Source organism: Notolepis coatsorum (assembly GCF_963971535.1).
Source record: "Notolepis coatsorum genome assembly, chromosome: 11".
In the NCBI taxonomy this organism is placed as follows: Eukaryota; Metazoa; Chordata; class Actinopteri; order Aulopiformes; family Paralepididae; genus Notolepis; species Notolepis coatsorum.
The window spans coordinates 35,576,583-35,602,766 of record NC_140175.1 but is presented as its reverse complement, the minus strand read 5'-3'; the positions used below and the strand labels follow the sequence as shown (position 1 = coordinate 35,602,766).

Here is a 26,184-nt window from a genome sequence, read left to right as displayed (position 1 = left end):
AAAAAATAAATCATGTTGGTCGTGAGGTGTCAAGCTATTGCTAGCGACTGGGTTATGGAGCGGCAGGCAGGTGTACTGCACTCCTGTGTTTGAGGACCAGGCAGCCTGCCCATTGATTTGAAAACCTCAGGGGTCGAAATGTAAATGTTAGGCTATTGACACGGCATTCAGCGTCTCCCTCCTACTCCACCTGTACTACTACACTCCACCTGTACTACTACACTCCACCAGTACTACTCCACCTGTACTACTACACTCCACCTGTACTACTACACTCCACCAGTACTACTACACTCCACCTGTACTACTACACTCCACCTGTACTACTACACTCCACCAGTACTACTACACTCCACCTGTACTACTACACTCCACCTGTACTACTACACTCCACCTGTACTACTACACTCCACCTGTACTACTACACCTGTACCACTACACTCCACCTGTACTACTACACTCCACCTGTACTACTACACTCCACCTGTACTACTACACTCCACCAGTACTACTACACTCCACCTGTACTACTACACTCCACCTGTACTACTACACTCCACCAGTACTACTACACTCCACCTGTACTACTACACTCCACCTGTACTACTACACTCCACCTGTACTACTACAGTCCACCTGTACTACTACACTCCACCTGTACTACTACAGTCCACCTGTACTACTACACTCCACCTGTACTACTACACTCCACCTGTACTACTACACTCCACCTGTACTACTACACTCCACCTGTACTACTACACTCAACCTGTACTACTACACTCCACCTGTACTACTACACTCCACCTGTACTACTACACTCCACCTGTACTACTACACTCCACCTGTACTACTACACTCCACCTGTACTACTACACTCCACCTGTACTACTACACTCCACCTGACTACACTCCACCTGTACTACTACACTCCACCTGTACTACTACACTCCACCTGTACTACTACACTCCACCTGTACTACTACAGTCCACCTGTACTACTACAGTCCACCTGTACTACTACACTCCACCTGTACTACTACACTCCACCTGTACTACTACACTCCACCTGTACTACTACACTCCACCTGTACTACTACAGTCGACCTGTACTACTACAGTCCACCTGTACTACTACACTCCACCTGTACGACTACACTCCACCTGTACTACTACACTCCACCTGTACTACTACACTCGACCTGTACTACTACTAGGGCTGTACCGAATGTCATTTTTTAACATTCGAAGCTTCGATTGAAGTATTCGAACGAAGCTTTGAATGTCTATAAAAAAAAATGTACTTAAAAAAAATATATATATTTTTAAACTAAATCCTCAATTTTAATAAAGTGATTAATCTGATTAAATTTGTCTTTTTTCTTTTATTAAATCAACTTTCTTTAATGAATATAACTAATCAGTTTCATCAACAATCCAATAAGGGCACGGTTGGTATGAAAGTGATGGTGACGTCTTATGTATAATATTATAATATTAGTGTATCCAAACACAGATTTAAACAGATAGAAAAAAAAATTCAAAAGAAATAAAAAAGAAATAAATGTATTAAAATTCGAATGTCAACATTATGATCGAAGCTTCGAAGCTTCGAAGCATTCGGTACAGCCCTACTACTACACTCCACCTGTACTACTACACTCAAGCGGAGCAGCGGCTTCCCCTCGTTGGTCTCTCGGCTACAGCACCTTGGCCAGGGCTACATCTGGGTCAGTCTGCGGTTGCTTTTATTCGAGATGCACCCTGTGTTAAATCAAGTGGAGACACTGCTATAAGAAGGGGGAAGGAATGGGGGGGGGGGTGGGGGTGGATTAAGCCATCCTCTTGTCCTGCCTCAATTTCAACCACATAGGACCCTTTTCACAGTTCACACGAGACAATTGTTTAGGGCCAGCCACCACACGTGCACACTGATAATACGATCGCAATAAGCCAGATCGCTGGGCCAGGCACTTCTTCCCAGCGTGTTCCGTTTCCAAGGAAGGAGGAAAAGGTCCATATTTTTTATGCAGATGAAGCACTCTGAGCGGCCTGGCTGACGCCGATAGCAGAGGCCCGACCATGCAGGATTGTAGAGACATATTGCGTGTTAAATGCCCCCGGCTTAGAAAACACACTGGCTAGTTGATGGTAGGGCGAGAGTTGTGTTGTGATCACACATCGATGGCAGATTATTTTCAGATCTGTCTAAAAGTGAGGTAACTGTTAGATTGTGGCATACCCCCCTCCCACATACACACACACTGCTGCGTATGTAGCATATTCCAAGCGTAGGCTATTTTTAAGCATTTGGCAGATGCACAGGTTGCCCACCAGGGAGCCCGAATCCACCGTACCTCCTAGGAAATACGTACATATTTCACTGATAAATTATCAGTGCTGTGTAAGTTGTGGCCCAGATTGTATAGATAGTAGGTGTAGAATCTAAACACACCTGTATTTGAAATGGAACAATGACTATGAGGTGCAGACTTAAAGCTTCAACTTGAGGGTGTTTACCAGAGGTGGGGGATTTGAGTGGCAAATTTGAGGACTTGTGATTCGCTTGACTGAAGTTGATAGTCGACTTGACTTTGACTTGTTATTTATGACCTGAGGCAGATGACAAGAACCTGGCAGTATATTGAGTTCATTAAGCTGGATAGCCTAGTTGGATTCTTCTGGATATTGAGCATAAGCAGTTACCATGATATTGAGCATGAACAATCCAATTCAATCAATCAATCAAACAGTGTCTAGTAGGATTGAGCTGAAAGCGCGTTGAAAGGATTCTCCTGTACCTGTGTTGACTTTCTCTCAAGCCTTATATTATTAATATTATTACCAGAGCCTTTCTGATTCAGACAAGAGACACCGTAGGAATTGATGGTCAGGTAATCATCCACGTTCTGCCACCATTATGCTTGCTAATGTTAAACAGAGAAAAATACCATGCTAATTATTGACGCCAGTTACATAAAATAGCATCTCTGACTTATCTTGCTTGAAGTTTAGCAATGACTCGACTTGACTTGCATGAGTCTAAACACAGTGACTTGGGACTTGCTTGAGACTTGAGTCCTCAAGTCTCAGCAAGGTCCCAGAGCGTGCAGTAGCCGCCCAGCTACAGAGTCACATGGCACACCATGACCTGTTCGAAACACTCCAGTCTGGGTTCAGGGCTAAACACAGCACAGAGACCGCCCTGATCAAGGTAACAAATTATCTCCTCATGGCTGCTGATGCTGGCAACATCAACATCCTCATCCTCCTGGACCTCTCAGCTGCTTTTGACACCATCTCACACTCAATCCTCCTAGACCGCCTGGAAAGTGTCCTTCACTGGTACCCCCCTGTCCTGGTTCACATCCTACCTAACCAACAGGAAGCAGTATGTTTCCCTCGGGGGGTCCAGGTCAGCTCCAGCACAGGTCTCTTAAACAGGGTGTTCCCCAGGGTTCGGTGCTAGGTCCGCTCCTTTTTATGATCTACCTCCTCCCACTCGGTGATATCATAAGGAAACATGGCCTCCACTTCCACTCTTACGCAGACGGCACGCAGCTTTACCTCCACACCAAACCCTCTGCTCCCCTCCCTGCCTCCAGGACATAAAAACATGGATGACCACCAACTTCCTTCAACTCAACAGCAAGAAGACCGAATTAATAGTTTCCCCAGCCCTCCTCCAAAAGATCGACCACCTTGTTCTCTCCGTGGATGGCTACTCCATCTGTCCCTCCACGGAGGTAAGGAACCTGGGCGTAATACTGGACTCAACCCTCTCATTTCACCCTCACATCAAGTCTGTCACCAAGTCCGCCTTCTTCCACCTCAGAACCATTTCCCGCCTCTGCCCCTCACTCTCCGACACCTCAGCGGAAACACTCATTCACGCCTTCATCACTTCCCGCCTCGACTACTGTAACTGAATCCTTTTTGGTGCTTGCAAGAAGGTTCTGGATCGCTTACAGTATGTCCAAAACTCTGCTGCGAGGGTCCTCACGTGCACCAAACCCTGGCAGCACATCACCCCCACCCTGTAAAAACTCCACTGGCTCCCCATCAACTACCGAATCCCCTACAAGATCCTCCTCCTCACCTACAAATCCCTGCACGGGTTGGCCCCTTCCTACCTGACCAACCTACTCCACCCCTAGACTCCAGCACGAGGCCTCCGCTCCTCCAACTCCGACCTCCTCACCATCCCCCGCACCAGGCGTTCCACACTGGGAGCCCGAGCTTTCGCTGTAGCTGCCCCCAGGCTGTGGAACTCCCTCTCCCCCTCCATCCGAGACTCTGACACCATCAACCTCTTCAAAACCCGCCTAAAAACCCACCTGTTCACACGTGCCTTCACACAACACGGTCCAGATCCTGTTGTTTTTGTTGTTTGTTTGTTTTTGTTTTTTGTTTTTGTTAATTTTCCTGTTACCACTTCATCCAATTGGACAGCACCTTGCTTCCTTTTTTTATCTTATTTAATTTTTATCATTTTAAGAATGTTATTTCTCTACATAAAAGTGGCACTGCCGATTGTAGAATGATGCATTATGGCTTCAAACCAACGAGGAGATCTGTCAGCAGCATGTTTTATGGAGTGTTGATGGCATTCCATAATGAATGGGATCCAATGAGGAGCAGAAGGCAATTCATCTTTGAATTATATTCATATTTATATTATATTCATCTTTGAATTACCACTTCATCCAATTGGACAGCACCTTGCTTCCTTTTTGTATCTTATTTGTTTCTTTCCTGTTGTTATTAAACACATATTCATCATTTTCTTCAAATTTTTATTTACCCTTTCTTTTATCTTTTATTACAAGGAGAGCTTCTCTCTCCTTGTACAGTGTCCTTGAGTCTGAGAAAGGCGCTTCTCTCTTCAAATCCAATGTATTATTATTATTATTATTATTATTATTATTATTATTATTATTATTATTATTATTATTATTATTATTATTATTATTATTGTTATTGTTATTATTATTATTATTATTATTATTATTATTATTATTATTATTATTATTATTATTATTATTATTATTATTATTATTATTATTATTATTATTATTATTATTATTATTATTATTTTTATTATAGGATAACTAGCTCAAATATTTTGCATTGAAAAGCTAATGGTAACCATTTCATGTATGTGAATGGAAAATGGTAAAACAATTAGCGCCATACTATGGGATGTATAGTTAAATAAAAACACAGATTTTGGTGGTCTAACCTAGTGTTGTTAGTTAGTCAAGCTTTCTAATCAAGTAAGGTCCATTTGATAGTTTTGGTAGTTTTTATCAAGTGATTGAATGGAAAATAAATGGCACTTGAGCTGAAAGAGAGCTGTCAATCAAGTGTGATCTGACCATGCCCCCACAACCCTAAGAAATGGTCTGAACAGCCAGATGAGATGTTTTGAGCTGGGTTTTATAATAGTTATTAACGTTTGTTTAATCGTTCAAATTTGGCTGAGTGGTTAAAACACATTTATCTGTGGTGTGTGACAAACCCAGAACACATATTATTGATTTACCCAGACTTTAAGTGGTCATTTGTGAAATAATTTTGTATTTCCTGCTAAAAAGGCAGAGCCCAATGCTCCTCAACACATTTGAATAGGACCTAAAAAGGGATTTAAAGTGGACTCAACTGTCCCTGGGGGTTCAAAGAAACACCATCACCCTCCCTCCTGAGAGTGAGAGAGAGGGAGAGAGCTTGTGGTGTGTAGGAGTCGGGAAAACACCTGCAGCAGGAAATCTCCCACAGTCCCATGTCCCCCCTGCCTGTTACCATCCTCCCTCCCTCTCCCTCCCTCTCCCTCATCTGTCCAGTTCAGCAGGGTGCCATTAATTATGCTCCGGGCCCCACGGGCTGCTGGAGGGGCCTGGCTGCTAGAGTCCTCTCTCGCATTACAGTAAACAGCAGGCACCCACCACCAGACAGGGTATTAGCCAGGCAGCATGACTCTCTGCACAGGAGGAGAAACAGTTGGGGGGTGGACACACAGTGTGGAGCCCAAGCAGGGAAAAGGAGATGAGGGGTTGTGGAGTAGAAAAGCCTGGATCTGGCCACCAATCTTTCATGCATGAAGTGCTACAGTATAACTAGACCTGGGGCCTTTAGCCAGACGTATGTAGGTGTTTTTTCTAGGATACATGTTGTCTTCCAGGGTGGTAAATGGTCATAATACATACCTGAGCTTGTACCGTGCAAAATTATTACAAAGACAGTTATTGTGCCGCAAGCAATGTGGAATTGTTTTATCTTTTTAAGATAAAACAATTGGTTATCTTGCCAAAATGCACACCTGTGCTTTTGCACTGTAGCACATGATCATACAGGAAGTAGCACATGATTATACAGGAAGTAGCACGAGATTATACAGGAAGTAGCACAGGATCAGACAGGAAGTAGCAAATGATCATACAGGAAGTAGCACAGGATTATACAGGAAGTAGCACATGATTATACAGGAAGTAGCACAGGATTATACAGGAAATAGCACAGGATTATACAGGAAATAGCACAGGATTATACAGGAAGCCAACCTGCTCCTATGCCAGTGGCTCAGGAGGTAGAGCGGTCATCTGGTAATCAGAAGGTTTCCGGTTCGATTCTGGCTCCTCCCGGCAGCGTGTCAAAGTGTCCTTGAGCAAGACAGTTAACCCATAACTGCTCCCAATGGGCAGGTTGGCACCTTGCATGGTCGCCTCCGCCATGTGAATGTGTGAGTGAATGGGTGAATGTGAGGCATAAGTTGTAAAAGCGCTTAAGATAAAAGCGCTATATAAATGCAGTCCATTTACACACGTTAGCTAGACCGCGTGTATGCTTTCCGCAACGCAGTTGTGTTTACACATTCCCGTTTTGCGCTCTGATTGGCCGCTGAAGCACGCGCAAACAGCTGTTTCCGCGCTACACGACTGCCGTCTTGTTCACCACCCACTTCAATGACAGAGCTCTCATATTTGCGAATGCATAAACTATATCTTAAATTATGTGTCTAATATGGCCGTCGCTTGACAAACCAATTACATAATCCAACATATGTGTAAAGAAACAACATATTCCAGTTAACGGTATCTTTTTTTAATGATTCGTATTAGGTTAACTGGAGTTTAGTATTCCTGCCTGGCTGAGAGGCTTACCGCGGCTCATGCGCATGCGCGTGCTTGGCCAATCAGAACGCAAAACGGGAACGCGGAAACACAACTGCATTGCGGAAAGCATACACGCAGCTAGACCTGCAAAATCCTGTCATGCGTCTGTCATGCATCTGGCAATGGCGTCCCGTGTGGGATACTGCAATTCTTTTAACATTACATCAAGAAAATGTACAGCAAGGGCGGCTAGGTGGCGCAGTGGGCAAGGCGCTCGCCACCAATGCAGGAGATGCTGGGTTCGAGCCCAGCTCTCGCCGTTGCTACCAGCTTGGCTGGTCGTTCATACTAATACAATTGGCAGTATTAGGTGGTGGGAAGCTGGTGGGTGGGGATCGGACGTTGTGGACAGCGACTCCTACAGGTCGGTTGGTGCGCCTGCGCAGTAGAATCAGGAAGCGACGAGGGTGGCGTGTCCCTCCCATGCAGACCCTCGCCGCTGAGAGATCACGCTGTGCAGGTGAAAAGATGCGACAGCTGCCTCCTCGAGTACCGGAGGGGACACGTGATGCAAGGCTTCGTCCACATTGCAGCCGGCTTGTGGGAGGCATGGCCTAACAACGTTCTAGACAGGGGAGGGTAGAATTGGACAATGCGAAATTGGGGGCGAGAGAAAAATGGAAAAATGGGGAGAAAAAGTATATAAAAAGAAAATATATATATGTACAGTAGAGTCAGACCCTCGACCACCAGCCTCTGACCTCATGACAGCAGAGCCAGACCCTGAACCACCAGCCTCTGACCACACGACAGCAGAGCCAGAACCACCAGCCTCTGACCACTAGACAGCCGCAGCTCCAACAGGGAACGCAAGGTAACATTAACTATGAGGAGTCAAAATCCCGCCCTTCCAGCTTCCACAGTATCCGTTCCAGCTTCCACAGATAACATTAACGTTAGCTGTGCAGCAGATTTGGGTAATTCCCTCTCTTATGTTGTGGCATTAATGAGACAGCTATACTAATATAGATTTTTCTGTTTCTCCAGTCCACTAATTCTGTCACGATATAGCCAGCTAGTATTTTTATAAACTGAAAGTTAAATTCTACCTAAAGCCATGAAAGATTAAGGCAGTGTGATTGCCCAGCCTAATTTTGGAACGACGAAGTTCTCTCGATGGTGCAGACTGATGATGCTAGCGCTGGTGGCCGTGTGATTCTTCAGTTCAGTGATTGATGACAGACCTTCCCAGGGAATACTCACTTAGCTCTCTCTCTCTCTCTCTCTCTCTCTCTCTCTCTCTCTCTCTCTCTCTCTCTCTCTCTCTCTCTCTCTCTCTCTCTCTCTCTCTCTCTCTCTCTCTCTCTCTCTCTCTCTCTCTCTCTCTCTCTCTCTATCTCTCTCTATCTCCCTCCCTCCCTCTCCCTCTCTCTGTATGTCCCCCTCTTTCTCTCTTTCTCAAGCATACAGTACAATGTGGCATGATCTTGATAGTCATAGGCCTTGATATCATCATATTGGTATATATCTGATGTCACACAGCGCTACATGATGACTCAAGGTGATCACATAACGCTAACCTGCCACTCTGCAGACCACCTTAAGCACATGCAGTGCCACTGTCGTTCAATCTCCAATGTGAGAGCTGTTGTATGACTGTGGCAGAATCCATTTAGCGATACACTCAAAAAGACATTGCAGTTATCACTGCTCACTGCTCGTCTTCCAAATCGCTGTCCGAGGGAACGCGGGTCTCACGTCACCCCTACGAGGAACCCGGCTGCCTCTGAGTGCACTCTCTAGTGCCCCGCTATCTAACTGAGGCCACGGCACGAGTGCACAAGTTCGTCTTGATCCACACTGCCAATGCTCCGAGTCCCAGACAATCCAGTCTGTACCGCCTCCCGCGGAGTGCTGCACAGGTGCCGGGGATGTAATCTCCTACCTCTCTCTCTCTCTCTCCCCGCCACGGTGGCCTCCTGTTGTGACACACTCGGTTCCCCGGGTTCTGGGTTTTGAACAAACGGTAAGCCGCCAGCACTGGATGAGATCAGAGGATTCATATCTCACCTGGGTTCACTTGACTGCATATCTGATGGGGATACGGAGTGGATGAGGGATGGGATGAGAAGATTGAGCTGTGCGTGTGTGTGCGTGTGTGCGCGTGCGTGTGTGCGCGCGTGCGCGCGCGCGCGTGTGTGTGTGTGTGTGTGTGTTTGTGCATTGTGTACTAGTGTGAAAACGAACCACTGTCTATTAAATTGAAGACAGTACTGGGGGGAGGGGTCATTTGGCCAGTAAGTTAGCGATTTGATGCATACCAATTGTACTAGCAACAAGTTTCCTCACACGCTCTGAAAACCATTACGCTCGAGTGAGAAATGAAATTTAGCAGACTTGGGAGTGAGTTCAAGTTCTTTAATAGTTGTCATACAGAAGTACAGAATACTTTCATACAAAATGCTTCTTACTGTTACGCTCCAGAGACTGTGCTAGACAAGATAGTATCAAATAACATAATAACATAATATAGCATGAATTTAGAAGAAGAAAATGAGGTCACAGTGTTCGGTATAGACATATGTACAATGTTCTGAGTTACCATATAATATACAATACACAATACTATGCAGTGTACTAATGTACAGTACTATCTAGTGCAAAGCAGAAATGGGATGAGGTACAATTTTAGGTACAATTTACAGTAAGGTGTACGAGTTGTAGTGCAATCCTTCATCCATAAATATAAAGTGTGGGGAGTGGGTGCTACAGTGTGTTTGTTTAAAGTGGGTGTGTGCTATAAAGTGTGTGGAGTGGGTGCTACAGTGTGTTTGTTTAAAGTGGGTGTGTGCGTGTGGATGTGTGTGCTATGTGCGTTTGGTGGTTGTTGTTGTGTAGTGTTCATTCATTGTTCGTTTAGCAGCCTGATGGCCTGGGGATAGAAGCTACTTCTGAGTCTTTCTGTGCTCGCCTTGAGACTCCTGTATCGCTTGCCTGACCGCAGCAGTTCGAAGAGGCAGTTGTTCGGGTGACTGGAGTCTTTAATGATTCTCTTAGCCTTGCCCTTGCAACGCTTGTAGTAAATGTTCTGGAGGGTGGGGAGCCCCCCTCCAATTGTGCGTTCGGCTGAACGTGTCACTCTTTGTAGTCTGCTTTGGTCTTTTGCAGTGCTATTCCCAAACCAGGAGGTGATGTTGCCGGTCAAGATGCTCTCTATTGTACATGAGTAGAAGTTCTTAAGGATCTTCTGGCTGACTTGGAACTTCCTTAGGCGCCTGAGGAAGTAGAGGCGTTGTCGTGCCTTCTTCACCACACTGTTAATGTGTGTGGTCCATGTCAAGTCCTCGGATATGTAGGCTCCGAGGTACTTGAAGCTGTTGACTCTCTCAACCGGTGCCCCGTCGATGCTGAGGGGGCTGTAGTCCTTGACCCCCGACCTCCTGAAGTCCACAATCATCTCCTTTGTTTTGCTGACGTTCAGGGAGAGGCTGTTTTCCTGGCACCATCCCGCCAGGACCTTGACCTCTTCCAGGTAGGCCCTCTCGTCGTTGGCAGAGATCAGGCCCACCACCACTGTGTCGTCAGCAAATTTGACGATTGTATTGCTACTCCGCTGAGCCACACAGTCGTGTGTGTACAGGGAGTAGAGGAGGGGACTCAGAACACAGCCCTGGGGGGCCCCTATGTTGAGGGTGATGGATGAGGAGGTGCAGTTGCCTGCTCTCACCACCTGGGGTCTGCCAGTCAGGAAGTCCAAGACCCACTGGCAGAGGTCATAGCCCAAGCCCAGGTCCCTGAGCTTGGCTATGAGTATGGAGGGGACTATGGTATTGAATGCCGAGCTGTAGTCGATGAATAGCATTCTCACATAGTTCCCCTGCCTCTTGTCCAGGTGTGATGCTGCTGTGTGCAGCACATGGGATATGGCGTCCTCCGTGGACCTGTTGGGGCGGTATGCAAATTGCAGGGGGTCCATGTTGATGGGGAGGGAGGAGCAGATGTAGCCCTTTACTAGCTTCTCAAAGCACTTCATGGCTATGGAGGTGAGAGCTACAGGGCGGTAGTCGTTGAGGCAAGCAGGCTTGGATTTTTTGGGTACAGGGATAATAGTGGACTTCTTCAGGCAGGTGGGGATGACAGCCTGTTCTAAGGACAGGTTAAATATGTCAGTGAATACTGGGGCCAGTTGGTCGGCACAGACTTTTAGGACGCGGCCGGGGATGCCGTCCGGACCTGCTGCCTTCCTGATATTCACTTTTTTAAAGGTCCGCCTCACCTCATGCTCTGTTACCCTGAACACTGCGCCTCCATCAGCAGCCGACCCCCCCCCCCCCCCCATTGCCGAGGCTTGTGAGCTGGTGTTGTTATTACCAGCATCAAACCTCGCATAGAAGGTATTGAGGTCGTTTGCTAAGGAGATGTCACTGTTCAGTTTGAGGGAGGCGCCTTTGTAGTCTGTCATCGTTTTGAGCCCCTGCCACATAGCTCTAGAGTCAGCTTGTTCAAACTGGTGTGACAGTTCAATTTCAGTTTTTCCAACTCAAAGTTTGTATTCCGAGATAGGACACGATCAGAATTCTCTGGCAGAAAAATAACACACCGCAGAAATGCCCTGGATCCATCTCATTCTGACACTATGCCAGTGAGACTGAGCCCTTTCTCTACTCCCGCCTACAAGTAGAATTTAGCATGTCAACATTTTCTGAGGATTGTGTTCTGAACTATGGCAGCTTACACTGCGTAGTTAACATGTTACATGGGATCGTGGAAGGTCTCCCAGTGTTGTTAATCAGCGCGTTGGGACGCTTACAGACAGGCAATACAGGACACCCCCTTATAAACAGTCTTAAAGGTGCTTTAACAAGTTATTTCCTTGTTAAAATAAGTGTTAAATAGCTCTACATTCCGACAGCCATCAATGATGGCCCTCTGCCTGACTACCGCCCTCTAGCTCTCACTTCCATCCTCATGAAGTGCTTTGAGCGGATGGTCAAAACCCACATCACCTCCTCACTACCGGACACATTGGACCCACTACAGTTCACCTACAGACCAAATAGGTCTACAGACTATGCCATCGCCCTCACCCTCCACACCGCCCTCTCCCACCTGGACCAGAGGGACACATATGTGAGAATGCTGTTTATCGACTACAGCTCAGCATTCAACACCATTGCGCCCTCCAAACTCACCATCAAACTCAGGGACCTAGGACTCAACCCAGCCCTGTGCAGCTGGATCCAGGATTTCCTGACAGGCAGACCCCAGGCTGTGAGGATGGGCATGGAGCCTCCTCCTCACTGACTCTCAGCACCGGTGCCCCCCAGGGCTGTGTACTCAGCCCCCTCCTGTACTCCCTGTTCACACATGACTGTGTGGCCACACAGAGCTCCAACACCATCATCAAGTTTGCTGACGACACAACAGTCATTTGCCTTATCACTGGAAATGATAGTATAGTGCCAGGTGCCAGGATAACAACCTCCACCTCAACGTCAGCAAAGCGAAGGAGCTCATCGTGGATGACAGCAAGTCCCAGAGGGGAGAGCATGCCCCCATTCACATCAGCGGGTCAGCGGTGGAGAGAGTCAGCAGCTTCAGGTTCCTCGGGGTCAACATCAGCCTGTCCTGGTCTCATCACCAGTGTTGTGCTAGTTACTGAAAAATAGTAACTCAGTTACTTTACTAGTTACTTCATTTCAAAGTAACTTCGTTACTGTACTAGTTACTTACACCCAAAAGTAATGAGTTACTGTGAAAAGTAACTATTTAGTTATTTAAAAAAAGAAAAAAAAAATAAATTGCTCAAGTCCCATGCCCCATATACTCAAAATCGGTTGATCAACTTGACAGTTTCCATTCACATCACCGAACTCTGCTAAGCAATGTGGTCTAGAGCGTTTCATTATATATTCCCTCCCCGCTGTATGTATATTTCTCTCCCACCCACCCACCCCCTCCTAATGTACAGTCCCCTCCCCATCATATGTATATACTCTGTCAGGATCTAGGGGTAACAGTACTGTATATTTGAATACCGCTTATGTCACAAATGTATCAGTACTAAATACCTATATGTCCCTATGCCATAAATGTCATGTATGTTGTGTATGTCATAAATGTCTATATGAATTGAAAATGGGGGACCCTGATGGAAACAAGACAAACGTCTTTCTCAGGTCTGCATCCCCTTAACAATTGTATGTATTGAGCCGTACTGTATTGTACCCATTCTGCAATCTGTTAAATAAAGTTTTCATTCATTCATCCATTCATTAATTCATTCATAACCATCTTGCAGCGTTGTTTAAGATATCAATCAAAGCATTGCAACGTTAGAATAGTTAGGATATCAATTGTGCATGAAAGGACTATATTTATATTGTTTGATTAGTATTATGAGATTCCCCGTTGATCTTGAGTTTCAGTGAACACATTGCACTCACCGTCACCAGTCTGCGGTGGTCGAGATGTAACGTTAGTCCAGTTGACTCCAGCAGCCCTTCAAACATGTTCTTTATCTCGTTTCCATGTTGTATATTAATTATCTCTCCAAGTAGTTGCTAAATGGTTTGTTAGTTCGTTATTATTACTGCGTTCTTATTATGTAGATTCATAGCGAGCGTCCTCTTGTTGTTTACTGTAGAGAGCGTCGATTTCTTTCAGAACGTCAGTGGCCAATCAGAAGTGCGAAAACAGAATGAGGCTACGGAAAGAAATAATAATAATAATAATACTTCGTTTTATATAGCGCCTTTCAGTCTACAGTAAACAAAACAAACGCAGGCGAAATAAGGACGCTCGCTATGAATCTACATAAAAAGAACGCAGTAACGAACTAACAAACCATTCAGTAACGTAAGTAGCGTTACTGAATTTCAAAAGTAATGCGTTAGAGTACTAGTTGCGGCAAAAAGTAACTTCGTTTCTGTAACGCGTTACTTTGTAACGCGTTAGTCCCAACACTGCTCATCACACAGGGCATCGTTGTCAAGACAGTGAGACAACGGCTCTTCTTCCTCCGTAGGCTCCAGGACACTCCAGGCAACTTTTACCGGTGCACTATAGAGAGTATCCTGACTTGCTGCATCCCTGCTTGGTATGGCAACTGATCAGCCACCGACCGCAAGGCTCTGCAAAGGGTTGTGCAGTCAGCACAACACATCACCAGGACTGAGCTGCTAGTCATGGACGACCTCTACACACAGAGGTGCAGAAGGAAAACCCGGAAAATTCTCAGAGACCACACTCACCCCAGTCACAAACTTTTCACTCTACTACCGTCACAAACGGTAACGGTACCGGAGCACCAGCAGGTTCAGGGACAGCTTTTTCCCACAAGCCACAAGACTCCTGAACAAGGACAAGAACAGGAGGTAGCAGCCCTATTAAAAAACTCTTGAACACACACACCTCTTGAAAAACTCTTGAACACACACACACACACACACACACACACACACACACACACCCTGCACTGCAACTTAAGATGCACATGCACTTTTACGCAAGACACTTTCTGTAGAAATGTACTATTTTATTTTATCCTACTCATTTTGATATTTTATTTTATTTATCGTACTACTACTATTTATTGTTATTGGACACACACACACACACACACCCTGCACCTTAATCCTTAATACACTACACGCACATATACACAACACTTTCTGTAAATAATGGACTATTTTATCTTACCTCTTTTATATGGTATTTGATGTTACTACTACTACCTATTGTTACTATTCTTGTATTCATTGATGAAATATTTCATTATCTGCAAATGCCTCCTGTATTGTTGTGTATTTGACAAATAAAGAACTTGAACTTGATATACAGTGTTTGGTCAGAACATGGGTCCGCTCTGCAGTAAATAGAAAATACATTTTCTGGTATCCTGTTCCAAATTTATCCAATCAGGAGAGAGAGATTTATACTTTAAACCAAGTATTCGACTTGTTTCAAGCGCATATTTGCTTAAAAGTAGTTATAAGTGGGAATGAGATACTGGAAATGTATTTTCTATTTTCTACAGAGCGGAGGGACTGGGAGACCCAAGTGCCTGACCAAACACTCAATATCAGTGATGTCTGTCAAAATGTAGAGCTATTATTTATATATACAAATCCCTCTGTTGAAACTCTTCTCCCCTCCTGCACGATTTCACAAATCACACTGTATCCAGTCTCTCGTGTTCAGAGCCACCCTAGGTGATTGTCATTGACATTGAACATCCCAGAATGCCCAAACCCCCCACCATCACTCTAGTCCTAAATGCTAAGACATTACCTCCGGGGGAGGCCTCACAGTATTATATGATCACGACACTGTAATATTGTCATATATTGCGATTAGGGATGCTCGATATTGGCTTTTTTACCGATACCGATATTCCGATATTGTCCAACTCTTAATTTCGATACCGATACCGATACCGATATCAACCGATACCGATATATGCAGGGTTTCCCCCCAAAAAAACTGAATAATTTCAGGTAACTAATAATTTCACTGGATGCATTCAAAAGGCTTTCTAAATGTAAGCATTATCTGTGCAAAATATGATAATTAAAAAAGTAAAAATTAACATTACATATCTCTTGTTGTTGAATTAAACCAACATGCATACTTTTGACAATAAATAAAATAAGAATTGGTTCTTACTTGCTTGCCTGGGTAAATAAAGGTTAAATAAATGTAAAAAAAAAAAAAAAAAAAAAATTTTTTTTTTTTTTTTTTTACCGATACCGATATTTTCCGATATCACATTTTACTGCCGATATCGGCCGATAATATCGGTCGGCCGATAATATCGGACATCCCTAATTGCGATTTATTACCTATTTTCAACTGCAAATTATGTCCCCAACAGAAAACTTTGTAACATCTGCAATACAAATACACATCATCTGTTTTATCTAATATGTTTTCAATATGCTCACCTCACTCCAATAATTTTCTTGCAGAAAAATTGGATTGTCAACCAACAAACTAAATATATATATAATATATATACCATATATATATATATATATTTTTTTTTATATAGATACTTGACATGACTCGATATATTGGCATCAATATATCACTGTATTAGTAGCAATTAGTAGCTATAGTGCTACTATAGTGCTAACATAGTGTGAAGAAATGTCTGGGAAGTGTGAGACTAGTCCGTGCTAGCTGGTAGACATTAGTCAATAAGAACTGCTTATGCCTTGTTTACATGTAGACAGCAAGCCAGATATCATAACATTTCAACGAGAAGCATATGTAACAGTTGTTTTTTCCAGTGTGCAGGGTAATTCATTGGTGAAAATAGAATATAAAAGCAGACCGAGGCAGCTACCTTGCGTTACTAGTAGAATAATTTCCATTGAAAAAAGACCCTCTGCTTGCTCGCAGATAGGTACCTACCCATCCATGACAGAGCAGAGGATGAAAAGTCTTAACATTTGAATTTCTCAGTAATAGTTCATGATCTATTAGATCAAAAGCAGCACTAAAATCCAACATCACTGCACCGACTAGTCTGTGGGCATCCATTTCTTCTAGCCACTCATCTGTCATACGTGTTAAGCCAGTACATGTGGAGTGACCCACACGATATGCATGCTAAAAATGTGGTGATTAACCCATTGGTGGAAAAATATTTCTAGATCTGTTCAAAAGCAATTTTCTCCATTATTTAGCTCAGTATAGGAAGTAGACTAATAGGTCGATGATTTGCTCCTGTGAATGTGGATCTTTTATCTTTGGGCAATGGTATAACTTTAGAGTCCTTCCACTTAAAAATACACCTTTTGAAAAAATAAACTAAATACTTAAATATACAGATGTGTTGCTGCAACTCTAACCAACCGTGCATCTATATCAGGGGTAGGCAACCCTAGGCACGCGTGCCTGCATAGGCACGTGGGGGCATTTTCATAGGCACAGGGGGCAGCAAAAAAAAAAAAAAAAAAAAAAAAAAAAAAATTTGCTTTGAAATATTATAGTGAAATATTTTGCACTGTTGTTGCATTTATCTTGTTGAAATCCTCCCACAGGTTCTTTTTACTACCACATATTTAATTGAGACCCTTTATTTGTTTATTATTTCAATTTAGCTGGAAATACATTGCTACATCATTCAGTAACATTCGCAGAGCCTTATAACAAAAACATTATTACGGTCACCATTGTGACCAGTGGGATTAATCAACACATTTTATTATTTATTTTTCTATTTCATTGAACATTGCACATGTAAAAAAGCAATTTTTTTTACTCAAAATGTGAGTATTACCAAGTCAACTTGTGTTCTTAAAACAATGACAATAAACATAGTTTTATTAGGTTGAAATAATGTGGTTGTGTACTTATTTTTCTGTTAACTTATTATGAATTGAAAACTGAAAACCTTAATGCACAGTAACTGAACTCAATATTTTTAAGTTTTGGTAACTTATTATTATTTTATTTTTTACAGTGTAGTCTTGCGATCAATCAAAACTTATTTACACGATATACCTCACATTCACCCTCCATTCACATCCTGGTGTTCTCCTGGTGTTCTCCATTAGGCCTGTAGGTGGAGCTATGACAGCACACGTACAGTACACACACCGATGGTGTGTGATGTGTCCAAAAATGAATGGGCAAATGTGAGTGAAATGGTCGCACTGTATGCAGCTGTTTGTCTGCATTGCATCCCCCCCCCCCCAACTCAGATTTAGGGTTGATACAACCATCATAATAATATTGTTAATAATAACAATAACAATAATGATGTAATAATGTAAAAATGATCATTAAAAAGACCTGATTATGAGAAAAAAACATTACGATGCATGGAATATTGTTGAGGCACACTAGTTACAAATATATTTCAAACAGGCACTCCATGTCAAAAAGGTTGCTGACCCCTGATCTATATTATCAATCCCTGATGACTAGAATACCTTCAACACACTCTCTTTCAACTTTGATGGAACACACATTCTTCTCATATATAATTTCAAAAAATAATTGCCATAATATGAAGGACTACTTTTTGCAGGACCTATTCCTTAATGTCTCTACTTTGCTTGTGAAATAGTTGTTAAGATAGTTTGCAGTTTCATGTGGTTTAGTGATGAAAACCCCTTTGTGTTCTACATAATGGTACCACAGTGTGAGACCGTCTGCCCTGCTCCATAACTAACCAAGTCATGCGTGGCTTTGTTGATCTTTTGGGAATGTTCTTTTTTTATTTGTTCATCTTAGCTACCTCATTTCTCAAAGCACTATAGTATTCATTCACCAGAACTGTTTGCTATTTGCACTAATCGTTTTATTTTCACCAACAACTTCGCAAAAAGTGTTAGGAAAACATGGGAAATACTCGTACCAGAGTAAGACAAGATACCAATTCCTCCACTACCAATTTCCTCTCTGTGCGTTCAGTTGAAGGCTACACTAGCCAAGATTAGCACACATTTATGGAATCTGATACGGACCACTATAGCCTAGCTTAAAGCTCCGGGAGAGGTGTTTTTGGCCAACAGCTGGTCCGCATCCACTTCCAATAATTTTTGCTAACCTAGGATAGCTTGCAGCCGGATAGCTTTATACTGAACACAGAATGGAAATTGGTATCTATCTTCTTGTCTGACTCTGGAGAATATGTGCATTTCCCATAATGTTGGCGTGTTCCTTTAAGGAATGCATATCCCCCATATTTTAATTGCCACTCTCTAAATGTAGCATTGCTTCGTTGTTGTTGTTTTTGTTGTAGTAGTAAGGAATCCTGCGGTCAGAGTAGGCATATTGAGAAGGCCAGTGCTGTTTGGAGCCTCTGCCAGATGTCATTAGCCAGCCACTCTGTGTCCTGCCGTTATTAGAGTTGACTCACACTCTCTGCAAGGGAATAAACAGAGACACAAAAGACTCACATAAGACGCACCGCCGCAACTACACCTGACACATGCACACACACACATATCCACACTCCCCCACGCACTTGAAGCGCATGCACACACAGATTTTGTCCACCCTTATAATAAATGGCTCCAAAGAGCACTTTAATAGCTCAAAGGTCTATTTGATTTGTACTTCTGATTCTCAGTAGCTCAAAGGTCTATTTGAGTTGTGCTTTTGCTCTTAGTGGTAACTTAGTGGCAGAACTTTTACAACTGGCTGGAGAATGTGCCAACTTAGTAAAATATGTATACCAGCAATATAATATATAGTGTGCAGGTTTATAGACTGTGCTCTATGGCTGACCCAAATTGTTTTGAAGCTTCAATCGTTGCCATATATATATATACCATTTAAATGCAATTATATAACAGCTTTTTACAACTCAGGCCTCACATTCACCCATTCATACACTAATGGTGGAGGCAACCATGCAAGGTGCCAACCTGCTCATCGGGGGCAATTGCTCAAGGGCACTTCGACACGCTGCCGGAAGGAGTGGGAATCGAACAAGGATTAACAGACAACCGCTCTACCTCCTGAGCCTTCCCCTTCCACGATATTGACAGGTCTCTTGTCTTGAGCAATGAATGAGTCTACACACAGCATCAGTTATCAGTTATCTGTAATGGGCTTTATCATCATAGAGTCAAGTGTTTTTGTGAGACGCCGGTGGTTGATGTGGATGAAACATCCGTTTTCATTTGATGCACCTAACAACAGAAGGAACTGGTGGACTTTTTAAAAGACAGGTCAAAAACGGATTCTGAACCTCTTGAGTGGTGGAGACGAAATGCGGACCGGCTGGCAACTGTAAAAAAAAATTAAAAGCTGGCTTCATTGTAAGCTAAACTAGAAAGTCCCTGTTGCCAAAGAATGTGGCCATGTTGGTTTTTCTGTCACACCAACTGAAGCACATTGAGCACTCATGTTCAAAGCTCCAGGTATGTTTCTGTTAAGGCTTAGACGACAGAATCTATTTTAATTAGGTGTAATTCATGTTTTCACTTTGATTGGATATGGTTGTTTGTTTAGTTGGATCAATGCACACTTAAAGTGAAGGCATACTTTTTTCACGTGTATTTATTTAGCTTTTATTAAGCCTAACTCACTTACCTTATTTTTGTTCATGTTAAAAGGCAACAGAAGCAATTATGTAAATTATTTAAGATTCCATGTAAACTGACGAGGGCCTTGTTTATTTTTTATTTTCATTAGCAACCAATTTCACTTTGATTAGACCTGTATAAAGAGACTATTTCACTTTGATTAGGCCTGTATAAAGAGGCTATTTCACTTTGATTATACCTGTATAAAGAGACTATTTCACTTTGATTAGACCTGTATAAAGAGACTATTTCACTTTGATTAGACCTGTATAAAGAGGCTATTTCACTTTGATTAGACCTGTATAAAGAGACAATTTCACTTTGTTTAGACCTGTATAAAGAGGCTATTTCACTTTGATTAGACCTGTATAAAGAGACTATTTCACTTTGATTAGACCTGTATAAAGAGACTATTTCACGTTGATTAGGCCTGTATAAAGAAACTATTTCACTTTGTTTAGACCTGTATAAAGAGATTATATCACTTTGATTAGACCTGTATAAAGAGGCTATTTCACTTTGATTAGACCTGTATAAAGATACTATTTCACTTTGATTAGACCTGTATAAAGAGATTATATCACTTTGATTAGACCTGTATAAAGAGGCTATTTCACTTTGATTAGACCTGTATAAAGACACTATTTCACTTTGATTAGGCCTGTATAAAGAGACTATTTCACTTTGATTAGGCATGTACAAAAATACTATTTCACTTTGATTAGGCCTCTATAAAGAGTCTATTTCACTTTGATTAAGCCTGTATAAAGATACTATGTCACGTTGATTAGGCCTGTACAAAAATACTATTTCACTTTGATTAGGCTTGTATAACGAAACTATTGGGTATTTGGGACATCCCTAGTTTGGACAGAGAGTAAGAGAGCTACAGTAAGGTGCATCACATCTCATATCGGGACTATGTCTGTGTTATGCAGCATTCTCTAAATAGATCTACAGTAGTTGTCTCATAGAATGACCTGCATGGCCCAGTAATAATTTGAGAGGACAAGTGTGTTATGCAATATTTCATTCCCACTTCATGATTTCTAATCTCTCCCAAACAATTTTTTGTGACATTATAGCAGAGGGAGGTGAGGTGGGAGCTGTCCAGTCAGAGGTGCTGACCACAAGAGTCAACCATGTAGTTATTCCTCAACAGTTAAGGAGCTGTCTGGTGCTGAAATGCCATCTACTGCTTGTCAGGGCACAGGGAGCTGTTCAGTGCTTAAATGCAAGGTCACACGGGAGCTGGATGGTGTTGAGGTGAAATTGTCTGGGGGAACTGTCCAGTGCTAACATTTTATCTGTGATTCCAGCATGGTAAACCCATTCTCAGATATGTTTGATATATTATCTATTCTATAATTGTGGCAAGCACAATCCAAACATACAAAAGTATGGTGTCATTTTAACTAGATTGTTTTAAAAACAAATGTAAAACTATGTAATTTCCCTTATTCGTATTTTTTTATGGATGCATTTTTCATGCATCTAAAAGTAAAAAGTGAGATTCTGTGATTTAAGATTATGTTTCTATTCTGACAGAAATACCCCACTGATGGGCGGTCAGGTGGCGTAGCGGAGATTGCGTTCATCACCAACGCCGGAGACGCTGGATTTGCCTGTTCGAATCCAGCTCCCGGCGTTGTCACCAGCTTGGCTGGCCGTTCACACTAATACAATTGGCAGTATTAGAGGGTGGGAAAGCTGGCGGGGTGGGTCCGGGTCGTTGTAAACAGCGACTCCTACAGTTCGGTCGGGGCGCCTGCTCAGCGTGGATAGGATCTAAGGGGGGTAGTGTGATCCTTCCACACGTTACACCCTCTCAGTTAGAGTCCGCGCTGCCAGGTGAAAAGAAGCGGTTGATTGGCTAGACGTGTGTCGGAGGAAGCATGTGATAGCCTCCACTCTCCCAAACCGACTGTGGGGGGTAAGTGCGCAGCGACCAGGAAGGGGATTGGGAATTGGCATAATGACTAACATTGGGATGGGAGAAAATCTGAGGAAAAAAGGAGGGAGAAAAAGACAAAAAAAAAATACCCCACTGATCTTACAAAAATTATTAATTGTCCCTAATAATTAAGAAAAAAAACATATTCAATGTTCTCTTTGTGATGAATACATCATTGCATCATCTGCAACATGCAGAAGGAATTATATGTTTTGACAATGAATTGCTGTTTTGACAGATGACTGTTGGTGCGGAATGTTTTGACCGCTGGAGATGTGACAGAAGTCCAATTCTAATTCCTCCCTCTTCCCCAGTTAACACACTTGTTTCCCAACAGAGATCTACTACACACAGCAGACCACGGACACACTGCCTCACTGAACTGCCGTGGCTCACACCAGCCTGGCTGTTCACCATAATCCATAATCCGGAAGGAAATCAATATATGTCATCCATGAATGTAGCTGCAGCCATGTTATCCAAACTTCTTCAGTTTACTTTGTTTTTGTTTTAAAGGTATGGTGAAATGGATTCACCTATGACCTTTTGTTTTATTTTTTATGGATTATGTGTGTGATATATGAGTGACTGATTTACTGTATACTGAATGTTTCATATTTGTATGTGTATATCTGTGAGGACCCCAGGAAGAATAGTCAGCACGTCGATGATGACTAATGGGGATCCCAATAAACATAAACATAAACACAGAGAAGAAAATAGACCCAACGCCTTAACGATCACTGAAGATCGGGAGCCAGCCACAGAGCTCCGAGCCACAGAGCTCTGAACCACAGAGCGTCCAGGATGAATGCTCTGGCTTCCGGGGTGTCCCTGGCCTGTGTTAACTTACACCTATCAGATGAGTTTATATCTGTGCTCTGGGGCGAGTAGAGGAGGGAGGAAATAGAAATGGACTACTAATACCTCTACAGACGATGATCGCTTTGCTCATGAGACTGGAGAATTTGCGTACCAGTACTTTTAAACAACTCAATTGAAGCTGCTTTGGTGCACGGAACAAGATCATGTAACTAGCCATGTTTTAGTGAGGCATGTTGCGTTTTGCAGCCAGATTGTAGCATTAAACAACACAGGAATACTGTGTGTCGATGGATATCCGCTTAATAGATTGTAAGTGACATTGTTAGTTTCCCAAACTAACTTTGATTAATCTGTTTGTATAGAGTGCTATCTGTATCCAGGAACTCTGTACTTGGTACAGTACCGGTACAGCATAACAAGTAAAGAGTTCTGAAGTTGACTATTGACTTTGGGTTTACTGGACATGGTATTACTTGCTCCCTCTACACTTCCACTTATTTACAATTGCCTGACTGAAAGTGCTTAACCTCAATTTGCCGTGTGATGCCCTTGGCTCAAACGAGAGCAACGCTGCACCATTGGGCCTAAAAAGGCATCCGTTGGGAAGCATGGCTCAGCTGAATTCACATGCTATGAATCATTGTCATTGCATGGCCTTTGTCGCACGTCCTGCCCCCCCCCCCCCCCCCCCCCACACACACTTCTCTCACCCGTCATTTCCGTGTCTCTCCAGTACAGAGTGTACAGAGTCGTAGCAGCAGTGATGAAACACTTTGTGTGCGCTCGCAAAGCACATCCTCCCGGAAGGTGTCTATTTATTCTATTTAGACACATCTATTATGGGTCTGCCGGCACCAGAAGGGCTCTCGAGGCTGCTTAAGTACATACAGTACGTATTTTGTGCTCAGTAATGTGCAGGGCAAATGTCTGTCAGCCTTTACATAAAAGGCATTCATTCTTCGAATGATTCATAACTTTTCTTTTTCGAAAATATATTTTTGTTGCATCACCACAATGTTGTATTATCAAACAGTGTTCATTCACTTGAATGTAATGACATTCTCAATGATAAAGATAACATACATTTATGATGTTTACGGGAATCCAAATAATATGCAACGTTAATATCAGTTAGGGAACCTGTACTTGTCTTTGGTGGTCCTCGAGACACGACTAGGGCTGGTAATCGTTTGGATTTTAAACATTCTACAACTGGTATTTATTGTTTGTATCAAGTAATACTCATATTCACAATTGATGTCATACAGTTGTCATACCTGTAAATGATTGCATACAGTTTAATTTGGTTTATTTTCTAATTTGCGTTACTATAACTGCAACATACATAATATATAACGTAGGTTTCATTCAGATTGTTGGTCCAGGGTGAAGCACTCTAACCATTCAGCTTGTTGTGGTCCAGGGTGAAGCACTCTAACCATTCAGCTTGTTGTGGTCCACGGTGAAGCACTCTAACCATTCAGCTTGTTGTGGTCCAGGGTGAAGCACTCTAACCATTCAGCTTGTTGTGGTCCAGGGTGAAGCACTCTAACCATTCAGCTTGTTGTGGTCCAGGGTGAAGCACTCTAACCATTCAGCTTGTTGTGGTCCAGGGTGAAGCACTCTAACCATTCAGCTTGTTGTGGTCCAGGGTGAAGCACTCTAACCATTCAGCTTGTTGTGGTCCAGGGTGAAGCACTCTAACCATTCAGCTTGTTGTGGTCCAGGGTGAAGCACTCTAACCATTCAGCTCGTTGTGGTCCAGGGTGAAGCACTCTAACCATTCAGCTCATTGTGGTCCTTAAGGCCCGCCTCCAGGAGGAGGAGATAAACTACTGTGCATATGGGAATAATTGTACAGATATTAAATATATCAAGATGGACCTTGCAAATAGTGTTGTGTTTCCTTGCGTATTCCTATCAAACTATTGCGTTTACTGTAACGTTACTTCATGATACTACTATTTGACCATACAGTATGTGACGTTGCTGAAGGAGCTTTGCTTATAAAGTTTGGACACAATAGCATTCCAATTGAGTTTATGACAGCCACCTTTCCAAGGCACTACAAGGCTGTTTGCTAGGAGAGCGAGTGGTTTTACTTTTATATATAGGGGAAACGCCAAAAGTAGAAAGGCCTTAAAAATAATCTTCAAAAACACAACTGACAGGCGGCTGGGTGGCGCAGCGGACATTGCGCTCGTCACTAATGCAAGAGACTCCGGTATCGAATCCGGGTGTCAGCATTGCCTCCGGCTTGGGCCGGCCGTCATACTGGCTCAATTGGCGGAGTCAGCGGGTGGAAGTCGATGGGTGGTAATCTGGACGTTGTGGACAGTGACTCCTACAGGTCGGTTGGGGGACGCCTGCACAGCAGAGACAGGAAATGGCCGGGGTAGTGTGATCCTCCCACACGTTACACCTCGCCAATGAGAGTCCGCGCTGGCAGGTGGAAAGATGTGACAGGCTGCCTCCTCGTGTACCGGAGGGGACACGTGATGCAAGGCTTCTATCCTCCCTAGAACCGACCAGTGGGGGGCATATGCGAGCAACGTTCAAGACAGGGGAGGGGAGAATTGGAAACACGAAATTGGGATGGGAGAAAAATAGAAAATAAGGAGAAAAAGTGGATAAAAAAAAAAACACAACTGACAAATAGTTCCACACATAAAAGATTCAGAGAATGCATAAGAGAAACACCAAAACGTGATGACAGCTCCGGACTTCAGGTGTGGCTCCGAGACATTTCTCGATGCAAAGAAAATGTCCAGAACATCAGTTCTGAGGGTGGAGGTTTAGCATAGCCCACGACAGCAGCTGGACATTGCTCCGAGGCTTTGTTTCCTCCGGGAACATCTGCAAGGAGATCATCCTCATGACTCCCTATGTGACTAGCCACCATGCAGCACGATGGAGGAGAATAAGAGTGCGCTGTTGTTGGGAGCTGGTGATGGGAGCTGACGTTCCACACCCAGATGTTACAAAGTCCCCAACTCAATGTACAAAAAGCAACAGCTGGCTAATGAGGAAGATACATCAGTGGAATATGACGCCCGTCACTGGCTCTGATGGGTAACGCAGAAGGAGACGACGGCTGGCACCTATAATGTGGCGTTGATGGAATTCAAATAGGCGGCGATTGCCGAGTTGATAAGCTAATTTGACGGGCGATCCTTTGTAAACGCAGGCTTTTGTTCCAAGCTGAAAGCACTGGTGTTCATCAACGTTCTCTTTTGATGCCTCC

General features: G+C 43.3%; 1 protein-coding gene across 1 annotated transcript in view; it reads right to left on the bottom strand.

The window, feature by feature from the left end:
* LOC311237093 (astrotactin-2-like) overlaps window positions 1–26,184 on the bottom strand; it is a gene marked incomplete at both ends in the record, with an annotated part of 729,417 nt that overhangs the window by 629,450 nt on the left and 73,783 nt on the right.